The 19,191-nt window shown below is 44.2% G+C and overlaps 1 long non-coding RNA gene across 2 annotated transcripts in view; it reads right to left on the bottom strand.

The window, feature by feature from the left end:
• Nucleotides 1-12,362: 12,362 nt before the first annotated feature.
• Nucleotides 12,363-19,191, bottom strand: part of LOC128794796 (uncharacterized) — a 46,301-nt gene continuing 39,472 nt past the window's right edge. Inside the window, exons 4-7 of one of the 2 annotated variants that reach the window (XR_008433266.1) lie at nucleotides 18,300-18,447; nucleotides 18,112-18,179; nucleotides 17,057-17,184; nucleotides 12,363-12,508 (exon numbers count right to left, since the gene is read on the bottom strand). This is a non-coding gene — a long non-coding RNA (uncharacterized LOC128794796). The remainder of the gene's footprint in view (nucleotides 12,509-17,056; nucleotides 17,185-18,111; nucleotides 18,180-18,299; nucleotides 18,448-19,191) is intronic. The other variant, XR_008433265.1, reaches the window with a different exon arrangement.

The following is a 19,191-nucleotide window of genomic DNA, read 5'->3' as shown; positions in this document are numbered from 1 at the left end:
AAAGCCAGTCATCTTAGTGAAGCACTCAGGTGAAAAACTGGTGAAAACCATGCAAACACATGAGAAATGGGTGTCCAGACTGGAGTTTTGCAGCAAGGATGGCCTTGCCCACGTGGAGGATAAAGAGGAAGGATTAATATCCTGCAAACACACAGCTAATTAAATGAGCAGTTCTCTCCCATGTGGGGTGGCTTCCCTTCCCAGCATGGGCACAGCTGAGGCTGCAGAACTCCCGCAGCCCTGAACTCACAGAACGTTCACATGTGGGGTCAGACCCACTTCAAATGACAGCCCAGAAACTCTTCCCATCCTCCCTCTTTCCAGGGGTCCCAGTGCTGCCCTCCCCAGCTTTGGAGCCTTCCCTGCACACCCACAAGGTGCAAATCTTCCTCCGAAGCTTTGTTTGCTTGCTTGTTTTTAAACAGAAAACCGCCAAAATTCAGCGACTGTTTTCTAATTGGAACATTTTAATTTTCCACGGGGGAAAAGCAAATCCCCCAACACAAGTAATTGCCACTCAATCCTACCCTGGGTTAGAGTTCCCAGTGGGTTTCTCATCTTCCAGGGCTGAAAGGAAAGATTTCCCTCGGGACCTGCAAACGATCCCTCCATTATGCCGAGGCCGTGTGCGCGCGTTCAGGGATCACAAATCTGAGTTTCCTTGAGTGGCTGTGGCGTGGCTGCCATGAATCCATATTAAGCCATTCCCCAATATTTATTGTCAGCAGCATTAGAGGATGCCTTGCCTCCTGTTTCAGAACTTAATGGCCCATTGACCGCGCTTCCTGCGAAGCACAAGCTGTGTCCCACGACACTAAATCTGTGCCACGCTAATGAAAAGCCCTTTTTATTTCAGGCCGGTATCCAGAGTGGAAATGATTTAGATCACAGTCACTGGGTATTTTAACTCACTAACTCACTATTTCTTTAGTAATTAGAGATGAGGCCCATGGCAATGCCAAGTTGTAGGCTGACCCAAACATGCCTATCTATTCTGGATACTCTCCTGGAGATTTTTATTTAACACATTTCAAATTAGAGCCGAGGTGGGAATGAAAAATTCTTTGGCACAAGTGAGGGACGCAGATGAGTGCATTTTCCACTTGGTTTTTTTGGTCCTCAACACAGCAATATTTTATTGCATGTTAAAGACACCCAGATGAGATGTGACAACAGGACGAGCTGGATTCCAGCAGGGCCCTCCTTAGGAGTACCAGAGCAGAATGATTTCCCCTCAGCACCTTTGGGCTTCTCCTGCAGGGTGACTTGAGCAGAGTCACTCACACAGACTGGCAATCGCTTTCCTCCTTGTTTTATGTTTGTTATTTTTCTAACCTCTTCAATCTCACTTTGCTGAAGCAGAGGAAATGAGGTAAATTGGTCCTAACACAGGCCAGGAATTGCTGTCCTACTCCTGACATGGGGTTTAAAGGCACTGTGGGAGTGGAACAGTAAATCTCTGGAGCACAAATTTCTTGTGATAACACTAAATTTACCCAAATTTTATTGCTAAGATACAAAGTGTTATGGCAACACGAAAGAAAACAAGTTCTAAGGTTTTCCTTTAAGGCATAAAGATCCACAAAACTCCACATACTGCAGCCTGCACTTCGGCAGAGACACAACTGTGCACTCACATGCTCTTTTTCAGTCCTGTGACACCAGACTTTGGTTTTCCTTGCTCAGCAAGCTCATCTATAAGCCTGCTGAGTGGATTTACTCTAGATGCCTTCAGGGCCATTTGTTTTGGCATTCCCTCTTTGTCTCCAAAGAGAAGCCCAGGAGCAGTTGCATGCACTGGTGTGTGGTGGCAGGGGCAGTGCAGGAGGGTTTGGAGTGGAACTGGAATATTTTCCTGCAAGTTAGCAAGAAACAAGTGCCACTCAGTGTAACTCAGAGATCCTCCCAATATTTGATATTTATATCAAATAAATCTGAGGATAAGAGTAACAACACAAAGGTCAGTGTTTTCAAAATCATAACCTATGAGAAGCTTTACTAATTCCATATACAGGCACAAATATACACACAAACCATCCCATGCTTATTATAAGATCGTTTTGGACCTAAAATCCACATTCTTCTCCTTGAAGTGAAAGCACCACCTTGATTCCACATGGATAAAGCAATTCCTGCAGTCTTTGCCTCCATCCTATTTTTGATAAGATATTTCTACTGTGTATCTTAGGTTAAGTATTAACTTACACGAGAAACAGATGTTTCCCCTCTGCAAGGAAAAGCATCTTTTCAAAGGTCATCAGTGGGAGAGAAGGACTTCCAGGATTTACACAAGGCAGTGGCAGTTCTGGCCACTGTCCCTTCTGCTTTTAAGATCTTTTCCATTTGGCTTCAACTCTACCCAGTTTTAAAGAAGTTCTTTCATCCTGCTACCTGGTAAAAGATATTTTCCATACTTCGACTGCAACCAGACTCATTCACTGGGCTGTTCCTAAAACCACAAAGGTTATTTTGTTGAATAAATCCAATCCCTGTGTTCATTCCTAAACATAGCTCAAAATATTTCAGCGATGCCTCCCCTCCTTTAGATGTTTTAATATTGGAGAGGGAGATTTGCAGGATATAAGCTTTACAGCCTGTGAAGTTTTCACATCTCCAGGTGGAATTGCTTAACAGTTACAAAAAAAGAAAACTTAAAAAAAAAGAAAAAAGAAAAAAGAGGGAGAGAAGACTTGAACCTGCTGGTCCACAAAAGAGAAGTTAATAAACCACAAAGAACTGTTAAACAATAAAGTTTTCCTCACTGGTTAAACACAGTGGAATTAATGATCTGAGTTTCAGAGATATCCAAAAGCTGTATTGCATTACTTTGTATAAGGAATAAACAGTCCCTGTCCCCTTCCAGTATTTCACCCTCTTCAGGAGGATGAGGAAGAACTTTCATAAATAATAATGTATAAATATGCAGATGTGCAAAGATAAACAGCACATAGAGACAAACAGCAGAGCAGAGAATAGCTCAGACCAAAATTAACATCAGCACCCACAGAATTAAGGGAATTTGATGTGCAGTCCTTGATCTCAGCACATGAATAAATCAGGATGGAGGAAAAGGCAGATCTAAGCTGAGATTCTCAATCTGGATCTGGTAACCCCAGTGTGTGACTATGGGCAGGGATAACACCCCAATCCTCTACACCACCAGCTGTGGGAATCATAAATGGAATGAGGGGACTGAGGAGCTGTGAATGGAGGAAGAACTCTCCCTTCTTCCTTTCCAACAGCCTGAGCTCATCTGATCTCCCAGAAAGGCTCAGACTCTTCCTGGAAGACTCCACACCTGGAAGGTGGCACAGTCCCAGCAGCACAAGGACTTAGATGAACTCTTGCTCTTTGATTTCTTCCCAAAGCACAAGCCGTGCCCAGGGTCCCCAGCCCCGTGCTGAGGAGAGGGAGCAGCACCCCCAGCCCCTGCCCTGCCAGCACCCCCAAACCTCCCAGAGCGGGGCAGGAGCTCTCCAGGGAAGGGCAGAGCCATGCCAAACCACAGGGTGGGGCCAGGAGAGAGTCTGCAGGAATCCTGCAGCTCTGGGACAGACCCCGATAGCATCAGGGACTGACGGTGTCAGGATCACACTCGTTTGGAATTACCAGCAAGTCACCCCTCAGGAGAGCACGGACCCCACTGCCAGGCCCTGCACTGGCTTGGGCTGCTCTTGAGGCCTTTTTATGCTTTAAATAAACAGAATCAAAGTCCAAGAGTTAAAACTCAACTTCAACTCTTATATACTGCCAGTTTCTGAAATTACACAAGCAAACAATACTAAAATAAATAAAACCTACGGGCGAACCCTTTCTAAGGGCCCACAGCATTGTTAATGTCAGTACCAGAGAGCGTTTGTCTTCTGTAAAGTTATATGGACTCTTGGTTTGGCTGAACTCACGTTGTCTGGTCACTTCTCCCTTCCCTGGAGAGAATATGAATGGTTTCTATTTCGAGGAGGTTACAGGTAGCCATAAATTATCACCTAAGTGTGGGCTGCCTCAGCCCCAGCACCTTGCCAGCTCCTCAGAGCACTGCATGGCTTTGGCACTGAAACCTGCCAAGCCTTGGGCCACGTCAGCTCAGTTTTTGACATGTGTTATGTGGATCATAGGGAACCACTGCAGAGACCTCGTTATGGAAGAATGAAACATTTTTTCCCCATCTATCATAGGTACTTTTCAGATGACTGCATTCCTACAGGACTAAATCATCTTTTAAAAGAACAATTTCAGCTCCTTACTGCCCATCCCTAAAATATCAGCCATGACCAGGTAGCTCAGACTGTCACTGAACAGAGTTAATTATCACCTGCACATTGCTAATTGTGGAGCTTTGTCTTTCAGGCACAAAAAGGAATTAATTACTACGTTTAACTTTCTGACTCAAAGAAGTGAGTTGACATAAAACCCTGCCACGAGTGGAGATGCACACAAAGGCCTTTTCCAAAGTACACATTCCCTTAGTGCTCTTGGAATAAAGCTATTTATATGTAATGCATGTGATATATGTTAGCTCACTGATCTTTTGTAGTGTATGAAGGGATGCACTTTAAAGGCAGAGTTTAATTAAGTTTCTTAACACTCCTTTGTGAGGATAAAATAATCATTCCTGTTTTGCAAGCAAATGCTAAAAAGTTAATTAAATTACAAGATCCAGACAGTGACTTAGAGGCAGAGGCAGGAAAAGAGGTTGGAAGGTTCAGTTCCAGTCCCAGCTGACAGGAAACTCCCCCCAATAAATGTTCTCCATCAAGAAAAATTTCACCTGACTTCAGATCACACCACAAACCTCATATTTTACTGAAGAGACAACCTGAACTGTGAGAAACATTGCTTTCCTATAGAAAGCATAAAATAATCTGGGTATTGCAGAATGGTAACAATGATAAAGGAATGCTTTGGATTCCAAATCTCAAAAACACAGGGAAAAACCCAAAATTAAGACTTGAATCAAAACTGCAAGAACCTGAAAAAAGGCAATATAACACCTGATTTCTTTGGATTCTGAAGCTTCTGAAGGGTTCTGCCCTACTTGCTTCCTTCATCAAGTCCAAGATAATCTGAATTAAATTAACAAATAGTTATTACTGGATGCAAAGATGCTGTTTGAAGGAAAAAGTGAGCTGGAGGGCAATCATTAAAATGATCCAGGTAGAAGGTCCCCTGATTTACATAGAAATGATTTGTTATTATTGTATTAATGATGTCATTTCTTTATCAAGTCACGATACAAACCAAGTCAAGTGCTTGGCAGGGGATTAAAGGAGAGCTGTAACCCCAGTGAACATGTACAGCTTCATTCCTCTAGAAGAAAGCTTGAATATTCAGTTCATTGCGCCATCGCTCCTTTGATTGGGCTAATTAAGTCAATTATGTAAAAATATTCTGGCTTGCAGGGTAGGCAAGACTTGAGGAACAGTGGAAAATAACAGAGAGAAGGAGGGAGCCCCAAAACTCTTGAGGAGCACCAACCAAGAAGGCAGATGGGTGAAAATAAACCCAGTAATTTGGGAACGCAGGAATTGGGGAAACCTGGATGAGTTTGGTTTGTGACACAGCCTGTGGTCGAGTCCCAGTGGTGCCTCAGTCCTGTGTGGATTCTGGGATGTTTAGCAAGATGTGAGAACTTGTCAAAGCCAAAATATTCATGGCATCTCCCTTGTCAGGGCAGCTTCTCTGCATCACAGAAGGTGGGGAGTGTTAAATTCCTCTGGGTGAACAGCTTCAGCTGTGTCTGTCTGTAGACACACACAGAAACAAAGCAACTTTTCCTTGGAAAACCAGCTCCCAGACAGCATCAGAGAGCAGGTGTCATGAGAGTGAAGGGACTGGGCATCCTCCAGTCACCTCTGGAACGGCTGGGAAAGCTGCAAGGCTCTGGAGACACCAGAAATCCACCTGGATTTAGGGCTCTGGGGAGACACTCGTGGTGTTTTGCTGCTTTTAGAGAAGACCCTGCAGCACTTCCTCTAAATTCAGCAAGTCCCATAGCCTGACCTGGTTTCCTGCTGCCTCTGACATCACTCAGCTCAAAATGCCTTGCAAAATTGGAGCAGATAAGAATGCAGAGGGGTCCTTATCACAGGTCAGCTTTCTGTTCCATAGGGAGAATAGTCATGGCTTTGCCTTTCATTGCTTAGTACAGTGAGAAAGGAATTTCCACTTAATGAAAGGTAAATGCATTCTCGTTTTTCTTGAAAGATTATTCTGACTTAAAATCAACCCATTTTAACACAAACAAAAAATGACTGTGAAAACCCTGCTTGGGCCAAAAAGGCCCTTCCTGTCACTAACAAAGCTGGCCTGATCTGGTTGTTATTGTCTCTGAGCACCTGCTGCCCTTCCCTACAGAAAAGCTCCTGTTTTGTCCCTGCTGTGACCAGGACTCTGCATGGGCAGGTGACAGAGCTTGGGCACCCCTACTGTGAGAAATGGATTTGTAAAGAATTCTCAGAACTTGACAGAAAGCTCGCACAAATTTTACTGTGATTAGTGTTAGAAGTAATAGCAGCATTGTGTGGCAAAAGCTAATAGGCTGCAAAACATTTATAAAGTATCATAACCAAGAAATAGGTTGGCTTTTGATGGAATAGTGAGAAGTTTTACATCTCTTATGTCTCATCCTTCATTGAGACTGCTGACAGAATAAAATCTTTTCAAACACATCTCAGTTACCCCCATCTCTGTAAGAGCTGGGGAAACCAACACCCCACGGCAGTCACACTGCTGGATCACTGCTGGAGGTTTGCCCTGCAGACACGGGCACACAGCAGGGACTCTCCCTTTGCCCAGCACAGCCTGGTCCCTTGGGGCAGGCAGAGCAGGCTCTGGGCAGTGCTGGGCAGCCTGACCTGCACAAAGCCAGAGCAGAGCTGGTGCCCCCGCCCTGAACTCTGCCCTGCACACCCCGGAGCAGCCAGGAGCAGCAGCTCTGCTGGCTCTGGCTCTCTGCTGGCCTCCAGTGCTCCCCAGGTGCAGAGGTGAGCATGAGGTAATCACACCTCCCCAGCCTGAGGTTTAGTCTATCGGAAAGCAGCGGGATTTATGTCATTCTGGCACGCAGGGTGTTGCTTCTCTGTAAATGTGGCAGCCAGTAGCACACGGAGCTGCAGAACAGTGCGTGCTCTGTGCTGCACAGGGATCCCCCAGCACTGCCCTGCGGCAGGGCACAGCCTCGGCCAGGGGCTGTGACCTTGGGCATCCTCCTGACATCCTCCCCAGCACTCCCTGCTGAGCGGGGACACCTCACTGTGGCCTCCCCATCCCTGGCAGTGCCCAAGGTTGGAGCCTGGCATGGTGGAAGGTGTCCCTGCCCAATGAGAGGAGCTTTAAGGTCTCTTCCGACTCGAACCATTCCGGGATCTGCAATGCAATTCACGCTGAAAACTGTGTGTGTTAGCTCCCAGAATCTAAACTCTCTCTTAGGGCTGCGTTTCCCAAAGAATGCAGCAGGTTACTGCATTTTCAGCCTTTTTTTTTTTTTTAATTGTAAAGTGCTCTTGTACATACAGTTCCTTAACCAAGTTTAAAGTTTGAATTCCAGTTTGACTCCCTGCCTTAGAAATGAGCAGAGCCCTTTCAATGGATCAAAGGCTTGCATTTAGAGGAACAAAACATATTGTTCTAAAGGTAAATACATTTCAGCTTATTAGTTATTCATCCTCATGCTCTCAGACAATGAGTTTTTAAGGCTTTTCAAAGTCATTGAGCTATCCTGTTATTAGACTTTTAAAATGTAGTAGGCCCCTCATTAGGTGGCCACACTGTGCTATGACACATGTACTGTATTAAAAGCTGTGAACTTCTGCATGCCAGTGCTTCTGGATTCTTTATTTTGTTTTGCCAAGGAGAAACATTTTATATGAATACAAGACTTTATTGTAAAAAAAAAAAAAAATTGTATTTCCCCAGTGCCTTTTTGTGTCAACAAAGGACTTTCCTGGAGAGTAATGAGTTTGCACTAAGCAGGCAAACACAAATAAACGAAGTCTGTGTGGATAACCAAGTGTGGTGTATGTATAATATTGTATCTCCAAGGATTTAAAAACCCAACAGCACAAGGAATCTGCTCGTTTGAAAAACAATAGCCATTTATGAAGAGTTTTTGCCAATTAAATTGCCAGAGAAAAACTAACCCTTATTATTGCAGACATTCCCAAAGAGATTCTAAATAATCACTCTGCACCTTGCAGAGGGAAGAGGGTCTGGAGCTGCCTTGGGCTCGAGCTTGGCCTTTCAGTGGCTGCAGTGCTGGAATTCTCAAAGCCATTTAGAGATTTAGGTGCAAACATCCCCCTGATTTCAATGGATACGAAGGGTTAAACTTCTCCCAAAGTTTAAAAACCCCAGCACAGACTAGGACTGGCTTCACCACCACTGTGCTGGAACTTGGCAGTGGCTTAAGAGGACACATCAGCACTAAACAACAGTTTGGGACAGGAAGAGAAGATGAATATCTAATCCAATTGAAACTCCAGAGGAAATATCACGCAGGCTGGCTGGAAGGGACCCAGCAGGCTCAGCCTAATGGCTCTGGGCTTAGGAAAAGCCCTGCTCTGCTCGGGGTCTCACTACCAGCCATCCCTACCCCACGTCAGCAGCTGGATTTGGGGGAGCCAGAACCTCCCTCTTAGAACAGAACTGAAAAAATCAGTCATTTATCTTCTAAATTCCAAACCAGTCCATTAATATGGATGTACTGATGGCCAGGGGTGTCTGGGAGGAGATAGAGGATCAAGTTCACCCTTGTGTTTCTTTTATACAGAATATATGAAAAAAAAATCTTCTGAAACAGAAATATGTCCTATTTAGGATACAAGTAGGAGGAGCATTGCTTCAAATGGAAAAATAAATAAATATCTAAAGTCTTTCACCCAGGAGTCCCAGAAGACTCCAAAATTTCCTGGTTATCTAGGAAAACCCATTTACACAAGTGCTGTTTCCCAACACAGGAGCTATAAATCACCTCCAGCCTCTGCACAGGAGCATCCCAAGAACTGAAACTCCTGCGAGCTGGGACAGGAGCCAGAGCCTCGGGAGCAGCCGCCCGGGGCTCCCACACCAGAGCTGCTCCACGTGAGGCCTCTGGAGTCTCCAGCTCTTCCTGGAGGCTGTTCTCATGCACATCCAGGAGAATGTGAAGGAACCTGCCTCTCCCAGCCTGAGCCCATGGAAAAAATGCCAATGCAGGGCAGCTCCCACGTGGAGGAGCCGCTCTGGTGAGTGGCTGTGGCCACTCACCTTGGCCTTTGGGAAAGGAGTCAAACTTCCAGTGATTCATTCCTCAGCATGGCTCCCACCTGGAGATTCCTTAGCATTTCCCACCTGGGAAATTTCCTCCCATTCCTTAGCATGGAGCTTTTTGGGCAAATTTTAAAGGTTCTGTCCTGCTGCAAGTTGCAGAGGCAATCCAGCCTGGCCTAAAGCCAACCCAGGGACCTATTTGATTTATTTATAGTTTGGCTAGTTCTTAGCTGGATCTGTTTTCTGGTCCAGGTTATTGCCCTGATGCTGGAGCAAGGGAGACAGCAGCAACAAACACCTGGAAGATGAGGAGAGTGGGATGGGATTTCTGTAGTGCCAACAGCAGATAATTATTTCAGGATGAAGTGACACCTAACAGCAGCCTCGCTTGCTTTTGGGAACATCTTCTGGACACACCACCACAAACTGCACTCTGGGCATTTTTCCAAAGCAATGCATCTTTTTAAGAAAGAGAATATTCCAAAAGTGAAATGGATTCCTGTAAGAAATGTGGGGATTCAAAAGAAGATGATTGTTGATGTTTTGGAGTGTTTTACAGAATACTCCTGTATTCCTTTCTCTCAGATTCCCACCGGTTCACTGTGCTGGATCAGCTCATGCTGCACTTTAGAAGTCCTATTTAAACCTCACGAATGGTTTTTCAGGAGGAAGCAGGGAACAAAGCCTTGGCAGCACTCAGACACAGGCACAGTTCAGTGGTGCTGCCACTTGCTGCTGGCCGGCTCCCCCTCGTGCCTCTCCCAACAGGAGGGGATTCCCTCACACCCCATATGGACACACTGGACACGTGTTCAGAGTCTCTGAGGTACAAGGATGACATTTCACAAAGGACACCGAAATCTCAGCTCCTCATCAACACATGTTTCATAATTAGAATCACATTAAGTGTGGTTTTAGCAAGGTGGTCCCGTCAGGGTGAAGCCTCGCACGGTCGTGGTTTTGATTTACTGGACACAGTAATTGCTTTCTGAGATGAAAGAACCAAAATATGTGTCAAAATATTAATGGCCAATGTCTAAGGAGGCAGAAGGCTTGTGCTGGCTCTGGGGTGATGTGATGAGTGTTAACTCTGTCAGTCCAGCTGAGCAGCTGCCCCTGAGGCAACACAAACATCAGCCTTCACTCATTTCCCATCTCACTCTTTGCATAAACATCTCCCCACAGGAAGCTGTTTGCCCTCAAGATTTCAGGGGTCCATGAATGCAAAAATAAATTAATCAGAGGGAATAGATCTATGCTCAATCTGGATATCCCTACAGTGGAGCTATTTGTGCAATGATTTCATGCCGAGGTTGCACGTGGCAATTCTTTACACAGAAAATCCCTTTAAAAAGGGTCTGGTTTAAACCAGGGACCTGGGCAGCTTCCTGAACAGAAAGAGCTGGCCCAAGTCATGTTTGAATTATTCCAAAAATGACCTATCCCAGCAGGACTTCACTGAGCTTAGCTGGGCACTTTCTATTTAGATCCCAGTGTAAAGGTCCAAAAAAAGATCTGCACTTAACAAACCTTCTTTATGCTGAGGATTCAAACCCTGGGATTCCACTTCCCTCTCTCCACACACACATTATTTTGACCCACAGGACAAGTTTTATGCAGCCTGTCTTCAGCTGCGACAGAACACAAACTTAATGCCAACAAATCCATTTTTTGCCTAACCCACTTTTTCCTCAATCACAAATCCCACTTGAAACCACTTTGAACTGGACACCTACTAATTATCAGCCCCACAGAAATCTGAATAATTCTGCAATATTGAAGCATCTAAAATGAAATGTAAAAAGTCCTGTCTTTGAGAGACCCTCAATTCCCAGATCCAGGTTTATTGCCAAAACCTGCCACACACAGGGAAATAGTTGAAATAAGGGAAGAAATAAGGATATTGCAGCCTAATTCACTTTTTAAACATTGCCATTGGTATTATTTCATGAAGTTTTGTAGAGGGTTTAACTTCTCCCTAGGTCTCTATCAGCACTTTTTCAAGTAATGACAAATCTGATTTGTTACAGGAAGAAGTTGAGTGTATCTCAACCCCTGAAGTACAGCTTAGGACTGAAGAACATCAACTTCCAGCTTCCAGATCCCTCTGGAAACACTGGATCCATTGTACAGGACCTTTTCACTTCCACTGCACGGAGCCTGCGGAGGCTGAAATGGGCTCAGTGGGATTTGTGATGGAATCCTGACTGCCCTGAGGTGAGAGAGACTTGTGTCAGGGATGTCAGGGCAGCTGTATTTCACTGCTGGAATGTTCCTTGTCTCCAGGTACACGCACAGGGCCCTTCCACAGCCATGCCTTTAAAAAGTTGTGATGTTTTTAATTGTTATTTTATTACACATATTTCACTGTTTAGCCAGCATTTTTCATTTCACCTCCTAGTCTGGTAGATCTACAGAAGCAAACCAGTACCAGTACCAAACTGGTTTGGATATAATGTTGTAGCTCCCTTTATTCCAAATGGTTTGGGATTTTATTTGCTATTGCACACAGGCTCCAGAAGGTACAGATTGCATCCTGTGTGTGAACGCAGGGCTGTAGCCTTGGGAAATTCAGAATTTAAGGAACACAGAGTCATTCTCTGCACCAGTCACCAGCTCACAGCCTGCAAACACAGGAAGCCCAGTTAAGGAAAGATCTGAAGGCATGTGGGACTGCTCATGAAGGTACTGACAGCGTGTTTAACCCCAGCACCCTCACAGGGACTTCAAAATGAAACTAACAGGAAAGGCAAAACACCTTTTTCCATTAAACCTTCCCAGGGAATCTAATCTTTCTGATTTTAACACACTTAAGTTGCTCAGCTGCTGCAGAGGGATTTTAGTTCCTTTGCTACACTTTGGACACCAGGATCAAAGGGAGACTTTGACTTTCTGGATGAAAGCAGTGCACCCAACCACACTCAGCCCCAGGCTCCAAGGGGAGGACATTTCCTCCCTCTGCTCTCCTCAGTAGTACCTGTAGTTGGTGCCTGTTCTCTCAATGAGCTGGGGAATCCTCTCTGGAGAAAAAAGCCTTTTTTCCTTACAGGGGAAAACACCAGGAGATAAAAATCTGATGGCTTTTAGTTGCCTTGCTGTGCAAAGTAATACCTGAATCAAAATTTCAGCTGCCAAGTCTCCGTCTTGCTTTCTCCTGGCTGTTGTCACTTTCTTGGACACCTTCTTCCCATAAAGATGCAGCCTGAGCTCAGAGGGCAACCAGAGGGACACGGGGGACACAGGTGACTCCATGACCACCAAGCTGTCAGGATAAAACCAGCTGCCACTAATTCCATGGGACACAAGGCAGCCCAGACCTCCCCCAGGGATTTTAGGTGGCACCTGAGTGCAAATGACAACCCATGACAATAATGGCCATTAGCACTTCTCCCATATTCCCATTTCCTTGAAGGAGATGATAATTATGGACAGGAGCCTGCAAAGGCCCTTTTTTTGCTATAACTATTCTGTTTCCTCACTCCCAGTCAGATGGTGGGAGATTTTTCTGAGTGCCCCTACTGTAAATTGCCAAGAATAACTGTTGCCTCCCCTAAAATGGGAGTGAAAACAGCCCTGCGGGTTCCCTCTGAAGTGACAGCAGCTCTGACCAACTTCAAAGGCAACACAAGGTTTTAAGTGAGGGCTGTTTGTTGATTTTTTCTCCAGTGAAGTGATATTACATGGCATTTCCAACCCTCAATCCTATTAAGTGACAGAACTACCTAATAGCACTCATTAAATAACATAACTTGGTGTCAGAAATTCACTGACAGGCTCCTGCAATTGAAGTGGTAGATTTATACCCTAAAAAAATATGGGTTTGGTGTTATTGTGACTGGGGTTTTTTAATAAATGTCATTTATTTTAACAGGTGAAAGCCTAAGAGCCAGGACAGTTCATGAAAAGGTTATCACAGCTGAGAAGTTGGTGCCTCAATTTGACATTTAGAGGGAAGAAAGCAATAAGAAAACGTTCATTGCTGCTGAACTCCTCCAGCTCTGGAAGATCATTGCTTGGGTGACACCACCCTTCTCTGCAGTGCTGTCACAAGGCACTCAGATGTTCCAGCACTACTCAGGAACTTCCCATCCTTCTGTCCAAGGAAACAGAGTGAAGCACAGGTGACCACCTGAACCTCCCAAAGGGCAAAGCCAGAATTGAGAAGATACTCTGTTATCACCATTACAGCTCAAGGATGGTGTCCACACATCCTGCACAGGCACAGGTGAGGTTTGACACAGCCAAACCCATTTTAGGTCAGCACAGTGACAGAGCTGAGCTGCTCTAACAGCTGATGCTGCTGAAAGGTCTGTCCCAATCTTCTCTCTGTTTTTTTTTCCTATCACACAGTCCTGCTGCTCCTTTACACCAGCTTTTACTTTTACCAGCCCTTCAATGCCAACTGCACAAATCCTCAGGTCTTTTTCCTCAGTTTTCTGCAGGTGCAGTGAGATTAATCTGCTCAGACAGGAGCCCAAATGCCAGAGCAGCAGAGGGAACCTTCCAGGACCATGAAATAATTTAGGGACCTCTGGAGATCACCAAGTCCAGGACAGTGAATCGCTGTCTTGGCTCTGCTGGATCAGGCAGAGCACGCAAACTTTGCAGCCTTCTGCACCTGGCACCAAAATCCCAACTCTCACTGTTGTCCAAAAAGATTTAAAGTTTTTTTTTTTTTTTCATGCAATATGAATGCTGTAGCAAAAATGACTTCTTTTTGTACTCTAAAAGAACAATAAAACAGAAATCTTCCTGGAAATAACAACTACCAGTTAAATCCCTGCCTATAACATTTTGACCAAAGGCAGAATGCTCTAAGGAATACCAAAACAATGCAGTGAATATTTGTGCAGCAGGAAGAGTTTGGAGGTGTTTGTTTATCATAGTTTGTTCCTACTAGACAGAAAGGTTCCTAAAGAACCCATATAAAGAGCCCTGATTATTAACAGAGTCATGAAATGGTATTTCTAACCTGTTTATAAGTGGTTCAAAGGAAATCACAAATACATAAAAAAACACCCCCAAGTTTACAGTAAATGGGCAGAGAACTAAATTGGTTATTCCAGTAAGCAATATGCTATATGGAACTGAGCTGAGCATGTCTGCCATCATTCTACCTGGAAAAAAATCAAAATGGGGAGAGGAGGAAAGATTTCTCGTTTGCCATTCTTTTGCAGAAGCCAAACAAAAGGGAAAAGCCCAAATGCTGTATTACCCTACTGTACATATGGACAAGTAATGCACAGAATGATTTCACAACGTGCTTTGAAAAGATTCAATAATGGCTTTGGAAATATGGGAAAGTCATTTTTTAACACCACATAAAAAAGTAATAGAGGGCCCAATCCTGTCACCACTAACTTAAACTGGGGAGAGCTGAACTTTCAGGATATTCTGGTGGATTTAGAACTTTTTTAAACAGCCTAATTCAGATATTAGCAAAGCCCAGCCTGGCTGGCTCCCACCACATTCCCACTTGCTAAATTATTCCCCTCCTCCAGTATAATTTAAAACAAAAGTATTTGTAGTGTGTTGAGTCTTTGTGTATTTGGGCAGTGCCTGCCCTTCCCTGTCCCTCTGACAGCCCTGAGGACCCATCAGCTGCCTGAGCATGGAGAGCTGCAGCCCAGCCAGAGCTGCCCACCCTCAACAGCAGCCCTGGTCAACTTCTGATTTTCTGCATAATACTGCCACAAAAATCAATGTCTCCCACCCATCCAGAGGGCAATCCTAGAAGTGCAAAGAGAGTTCAGTTTCCAGAGATCTTTAGGTTTGAAAGAAACATTTTAATGCTGCCTACACAGTAAGAAAAATGCAAGGATGAATGTATGGACTGAGGTTGTGTTAGGGACCAGCCACCTTCCCCATCAATAACATCAGAATATGGCACATTTCACAAGGTGAGCTTGCACTCAAGAGCCCTTCCTTTCCTCACCCATCCCATCTGCAGCTGAGGTGGTGCTGGAAACACCAAACCTCTCCATGTGTCATGTGAGATTTCAACCATTGTCCTGCAAACCCACTGCACTTCCCAAGATGCAGCTGGATCAGACCAAAAATCTGATGCAATTTATTTAAAAAGGGGAAAAAACCAAGCAGATGAATACTCAGCTACTCTTTCTCATGCAATCTGACTGGCCAAGTCTGTACTACAGGGCTCATCCATTTCTGCCTCCTCTGGCTCACACCTCGGACACACCCAGCATGCTCCGATCCAAAAGCCCCGTGTCATGCACCAGGGAGCTCATGCAGTAAATACAAGGGCAATGACCCAGAGTTCTCACTCACCCTCTGCTTGTCTCACAGTGTTTCCAGTAGAATTTCTGCTTTAAGCATCTAAAACCTTTCAGTTTCTGTCAACTGATGCAGCTCGTGAACCGAAACCTTGAAGCTGCACAAACACAGAAGGGCTCTGCCCACAGCATGCACCAGGAATCCTCTGGGTGCCTCCTTCAGAGCCACCTTCCCCTTCACTTCCAATGTGTTAAACCCCACAATTCAGCCCAAATAAACCACAGACTCTAAAAGGTCCAGTGGTTCCTTCTAGTCCCTTAGTTTGAGTTTATATGCAGTGCTGGCTTTAAGTTCAGCTCTATGTGAATGCCTATATCAGTGCCTGGCAGTTCTTCACTTGTCCAAGACAGCTCTCAGATTAATCCAGGCTGTTTTGTCTTTTCCTTCCAGTTTGGTGTTACCCTCAAACAGTAAAACTTTTCCTATTCAATTCTCTTGCTGCTCTTGAAGGGCTGGAACAACGTGGTAAAAAAGTTCTACCATGGTAAAGTTGGTCTTGAGAAGGAAAGTTCATTTCTGGTGCTTTTTATGACCTTGCTGACATTTCCTAGCCATAAGCTGGAAATGTTAAATGATAAAAAAATACAATATTAATCAACCAATTGAGTTGCCAGTTCTAATTTTGGATAGAAAACTGGACAGAGAAATAATCAAAGACTTACCAGAAAAGCAGATGGCTGCAGAGTGCTTCTGGCAGTCATGCTACTCGCACATGGGACCACTTGTGTTTAACAAATTGGACAACAGAGAGAGAACTGAAATGGAAATTGGGGCTCTACTCCATTCAAATTCTTCAGAATGTTTGTTTTGGATTTGTACCTCTGCTGCAATTTACAACTCTAGATTAGATAGAGCAAGAGTAATATTCTTGACTAGAAGGAAAACAGAATGGCTGAACTGTTTGCCAACTCACACACATTGTCTCCCTGTGTACAAATAATACCAACATATAAATGGATCTAAATAAAACCCAGGACTAAACGTGTCTTTTACTACACAGCAATAAAGTTGCACAAGAGATTTCCCTGAGTCAAACTGCAGGGCCCATATCAGCATGGAAACAGGATGGAAGGAAAACCCAGAGCAACCTGAGATGTCACAGCTGTCCCCATGCAGCAGGGACCTCCTATTGCAACTGAGAATCCATCCCAAAACACAATGCTCAGGAATTAAAGGGGCATTTGTTTCCAGCATGAACCAGTTTTGAGACACAAGGCATAGTTCAATGCTTCTTAATTGATCAGGAAGGTAAAAAAACCACAAAACCAACGTCAGCTGTATCAATACCAAGGCACACAGGTAGCAGATGACACCAAAAAAAGGAAGAAAAAAGACTCATTCTGTCAGTCTTCCTGTAAGAAATCAGTTGCCTCAGTGTTTAACAGGAAAACATGAAGGTCTTTCTCAGTGAGATGCCAGTTGCAGCTTAAGGAAATGTATGGCCAAATATGACATCACCTACCACAACCAAAAATTAAGATGAAAGTTGTGCTGGTCTCAGGGACCAGTCACTCACCAGGGAACCGGTGGTTTTATGTGCACGCCTTCCTGAAGAATCCAAAAATAACATTTTTCCATGGAGCAGAAATTCCTGCAGCGTTCATGCTTTTCCTTTCAGCAATGTTGCAATCCAACGTGCCAGCCCTGTGTAATGAGGTCATCCGACAGTGTAATTTGTAGTATTTTAGTCTGTCAAAATTGATCCTAGAGTTTCTATGGCAACTAGATCCAAACAAAAGATGCAGCAGACAGAATTCGTCTCTCCCTGCCACCACCCAGATTTTTATATAAATATATATGTGTGTATATATAAAGCATTACACATACATAAAGTTAATGCTCATGATTCATCATTAAGCAGTGCTAGAAAACTGGCACTGGAGAAATAGCAACGCACAGGGCTGACATTAAAAAAAGGTAATAAATGTATAAACTGACATCAATAAAATACATTAAAAAAAGGTAATCCTTCAATTCTCAAACACCTGGGAACACAGCATGCTTTTTCCCTAAAACCCAGTCAGGGAAAAGTATTATGCATTTCTGGTTGGGATAGATGGAAGGGGATCCTGGCTTTGCTGCCATGAGGTGAAGAACATGACACCTTCCCCCCCCAAAAAAATCACCCTTCAACCATTACTGTTAACATGTTCATGCTTAGGAACGCTTGACTGTTATCAGCTTCCTAAGCTTTAGTTTGCAAGTCTGTATTTTAGTGCCCTTGCAGGAGCTGAGCTGGGTCCAGTAGTTGGATGGGAAATTCTGGATGTGGAACCCAAATCCGTTTCCAGTCAAATAATATGATTAACATCAACGCCAGCCAGCCCCTTCCTCTTGAAGTAAAAAGGTGGGATGAAAGGCTTGATTTTCCTACAGATCACTTCTCCTTGACATAGGAGCAGCTTCTGAGCACTCCTCAGGGGATCTCATTTTGGTCCTGAACACAGATTGCCAACCACACAGTGTTCCTAACACAATTCCTGCCAATCCAAGCAAATCCCAGAACAGTCACAGGGGTCCTGACTTGGACTTTAAAGAGAGGATGACTCTCCCCTAGCAGGTGACATGTACCTGCCTCCAGAAATCTGAGTGGAGTCCATGGATGATCTTCTGACTCCTGTGCAGTGTCACTTTACAGCCTTTGGTGTAAAAACATGGGACAGTTTTTACACCAAAAAAGTTTTAGCAGATCCCTAAGAAGGGTGGGAGGGAATTTCTGAGAGCTGATGTGTCAGCTGGGAAGAGGGTGACACACTGACTTTTGCTGTGCTGTGTCACTGCAGGTCCCGTGGGTTTGCTGCTGGCTGCCATCTCTGGAGGTCACCACGTGCCTGATTCCCTCTGGATCAGCCATGGGGTGGGATTGTGGCTGGAGGGCAGCTTCCCCTCTAGGCCAACTGCTGCTGCCTGTTAAGAAAATGAGAGAATGTTAAGTTAGAGAAATATTGGCCATTTAAAAGAAACACGCAAAAGCAGTGATCCCAAACTGATTGTCAATTCTCCTCCTAGAAAACAGAATTTCCCCATCAGTTTATGTTTGATGGACAAAAAATTCATGGTGAATACAGGAATAAAATGGTGTGCATGCATAATTTGAAGCACAGGAATATTTCCACAGTTTACCCTCCTAAAATTAAACACACTCAAGTCTTTCACCTGAGCAAAGACCCTGACCCCACAAAGCTCATCCACTCCATGGCAATTTCCTTGATTAATGAAAAGTGAAGAATCAAACCCTGGCAGAAACGGAGCTATGTATCATACTGAATTACAGATGTTGCTTTAACAACTTCTATCTTTTCAGAATATTGGTATTTCACAGCTTATCTTACAGCTGACCTAGACCTTGGCATGTTTTCAGGTGAATATATTTATAAAAATTATACAATGAGCTGTTATTTCTTTTTAACTTCAAAAAGGTTATGGCTCTGAAACTGCAGCAGAAGATTCAAAATACTTGTTTAGGCAGGAGTGTTTAAAAAGTATAAAAATAAATGAAACTGTGGATTTGTTCCTAATTATCACCAGTTTGTGACTATCAGAGAAGATGCACTTTTTCCATGTGAGACCCCTCACTACCCCCTCCTTCCAATAAAGGCAATCAACATTGAACTTAGAAGTTCCTGTCTGCATCCACTTTACTGGCTGCAC

The sequence above is a fragment of the Vidua chalybeata genome, chromosome 13 (genome assembly GCF_026979565.1).
Source record: "Vidua chalybeata isolate OUT-0048 chromosome 13, bVidCha1 merged haplotype, whole genome shotgun sequence".
NCBI classification, from domain to species: Eukaryota; Metazoa; Chordata; class Aves; order Passeriformes; family Viduidae; genus Vidua; species Vidua chalybeata.
The sequence above is the reverse complement of the archived record's forward strand: the minus strand, read 5'-3'. Positions and strand labels throughout refer to the sequence as shown.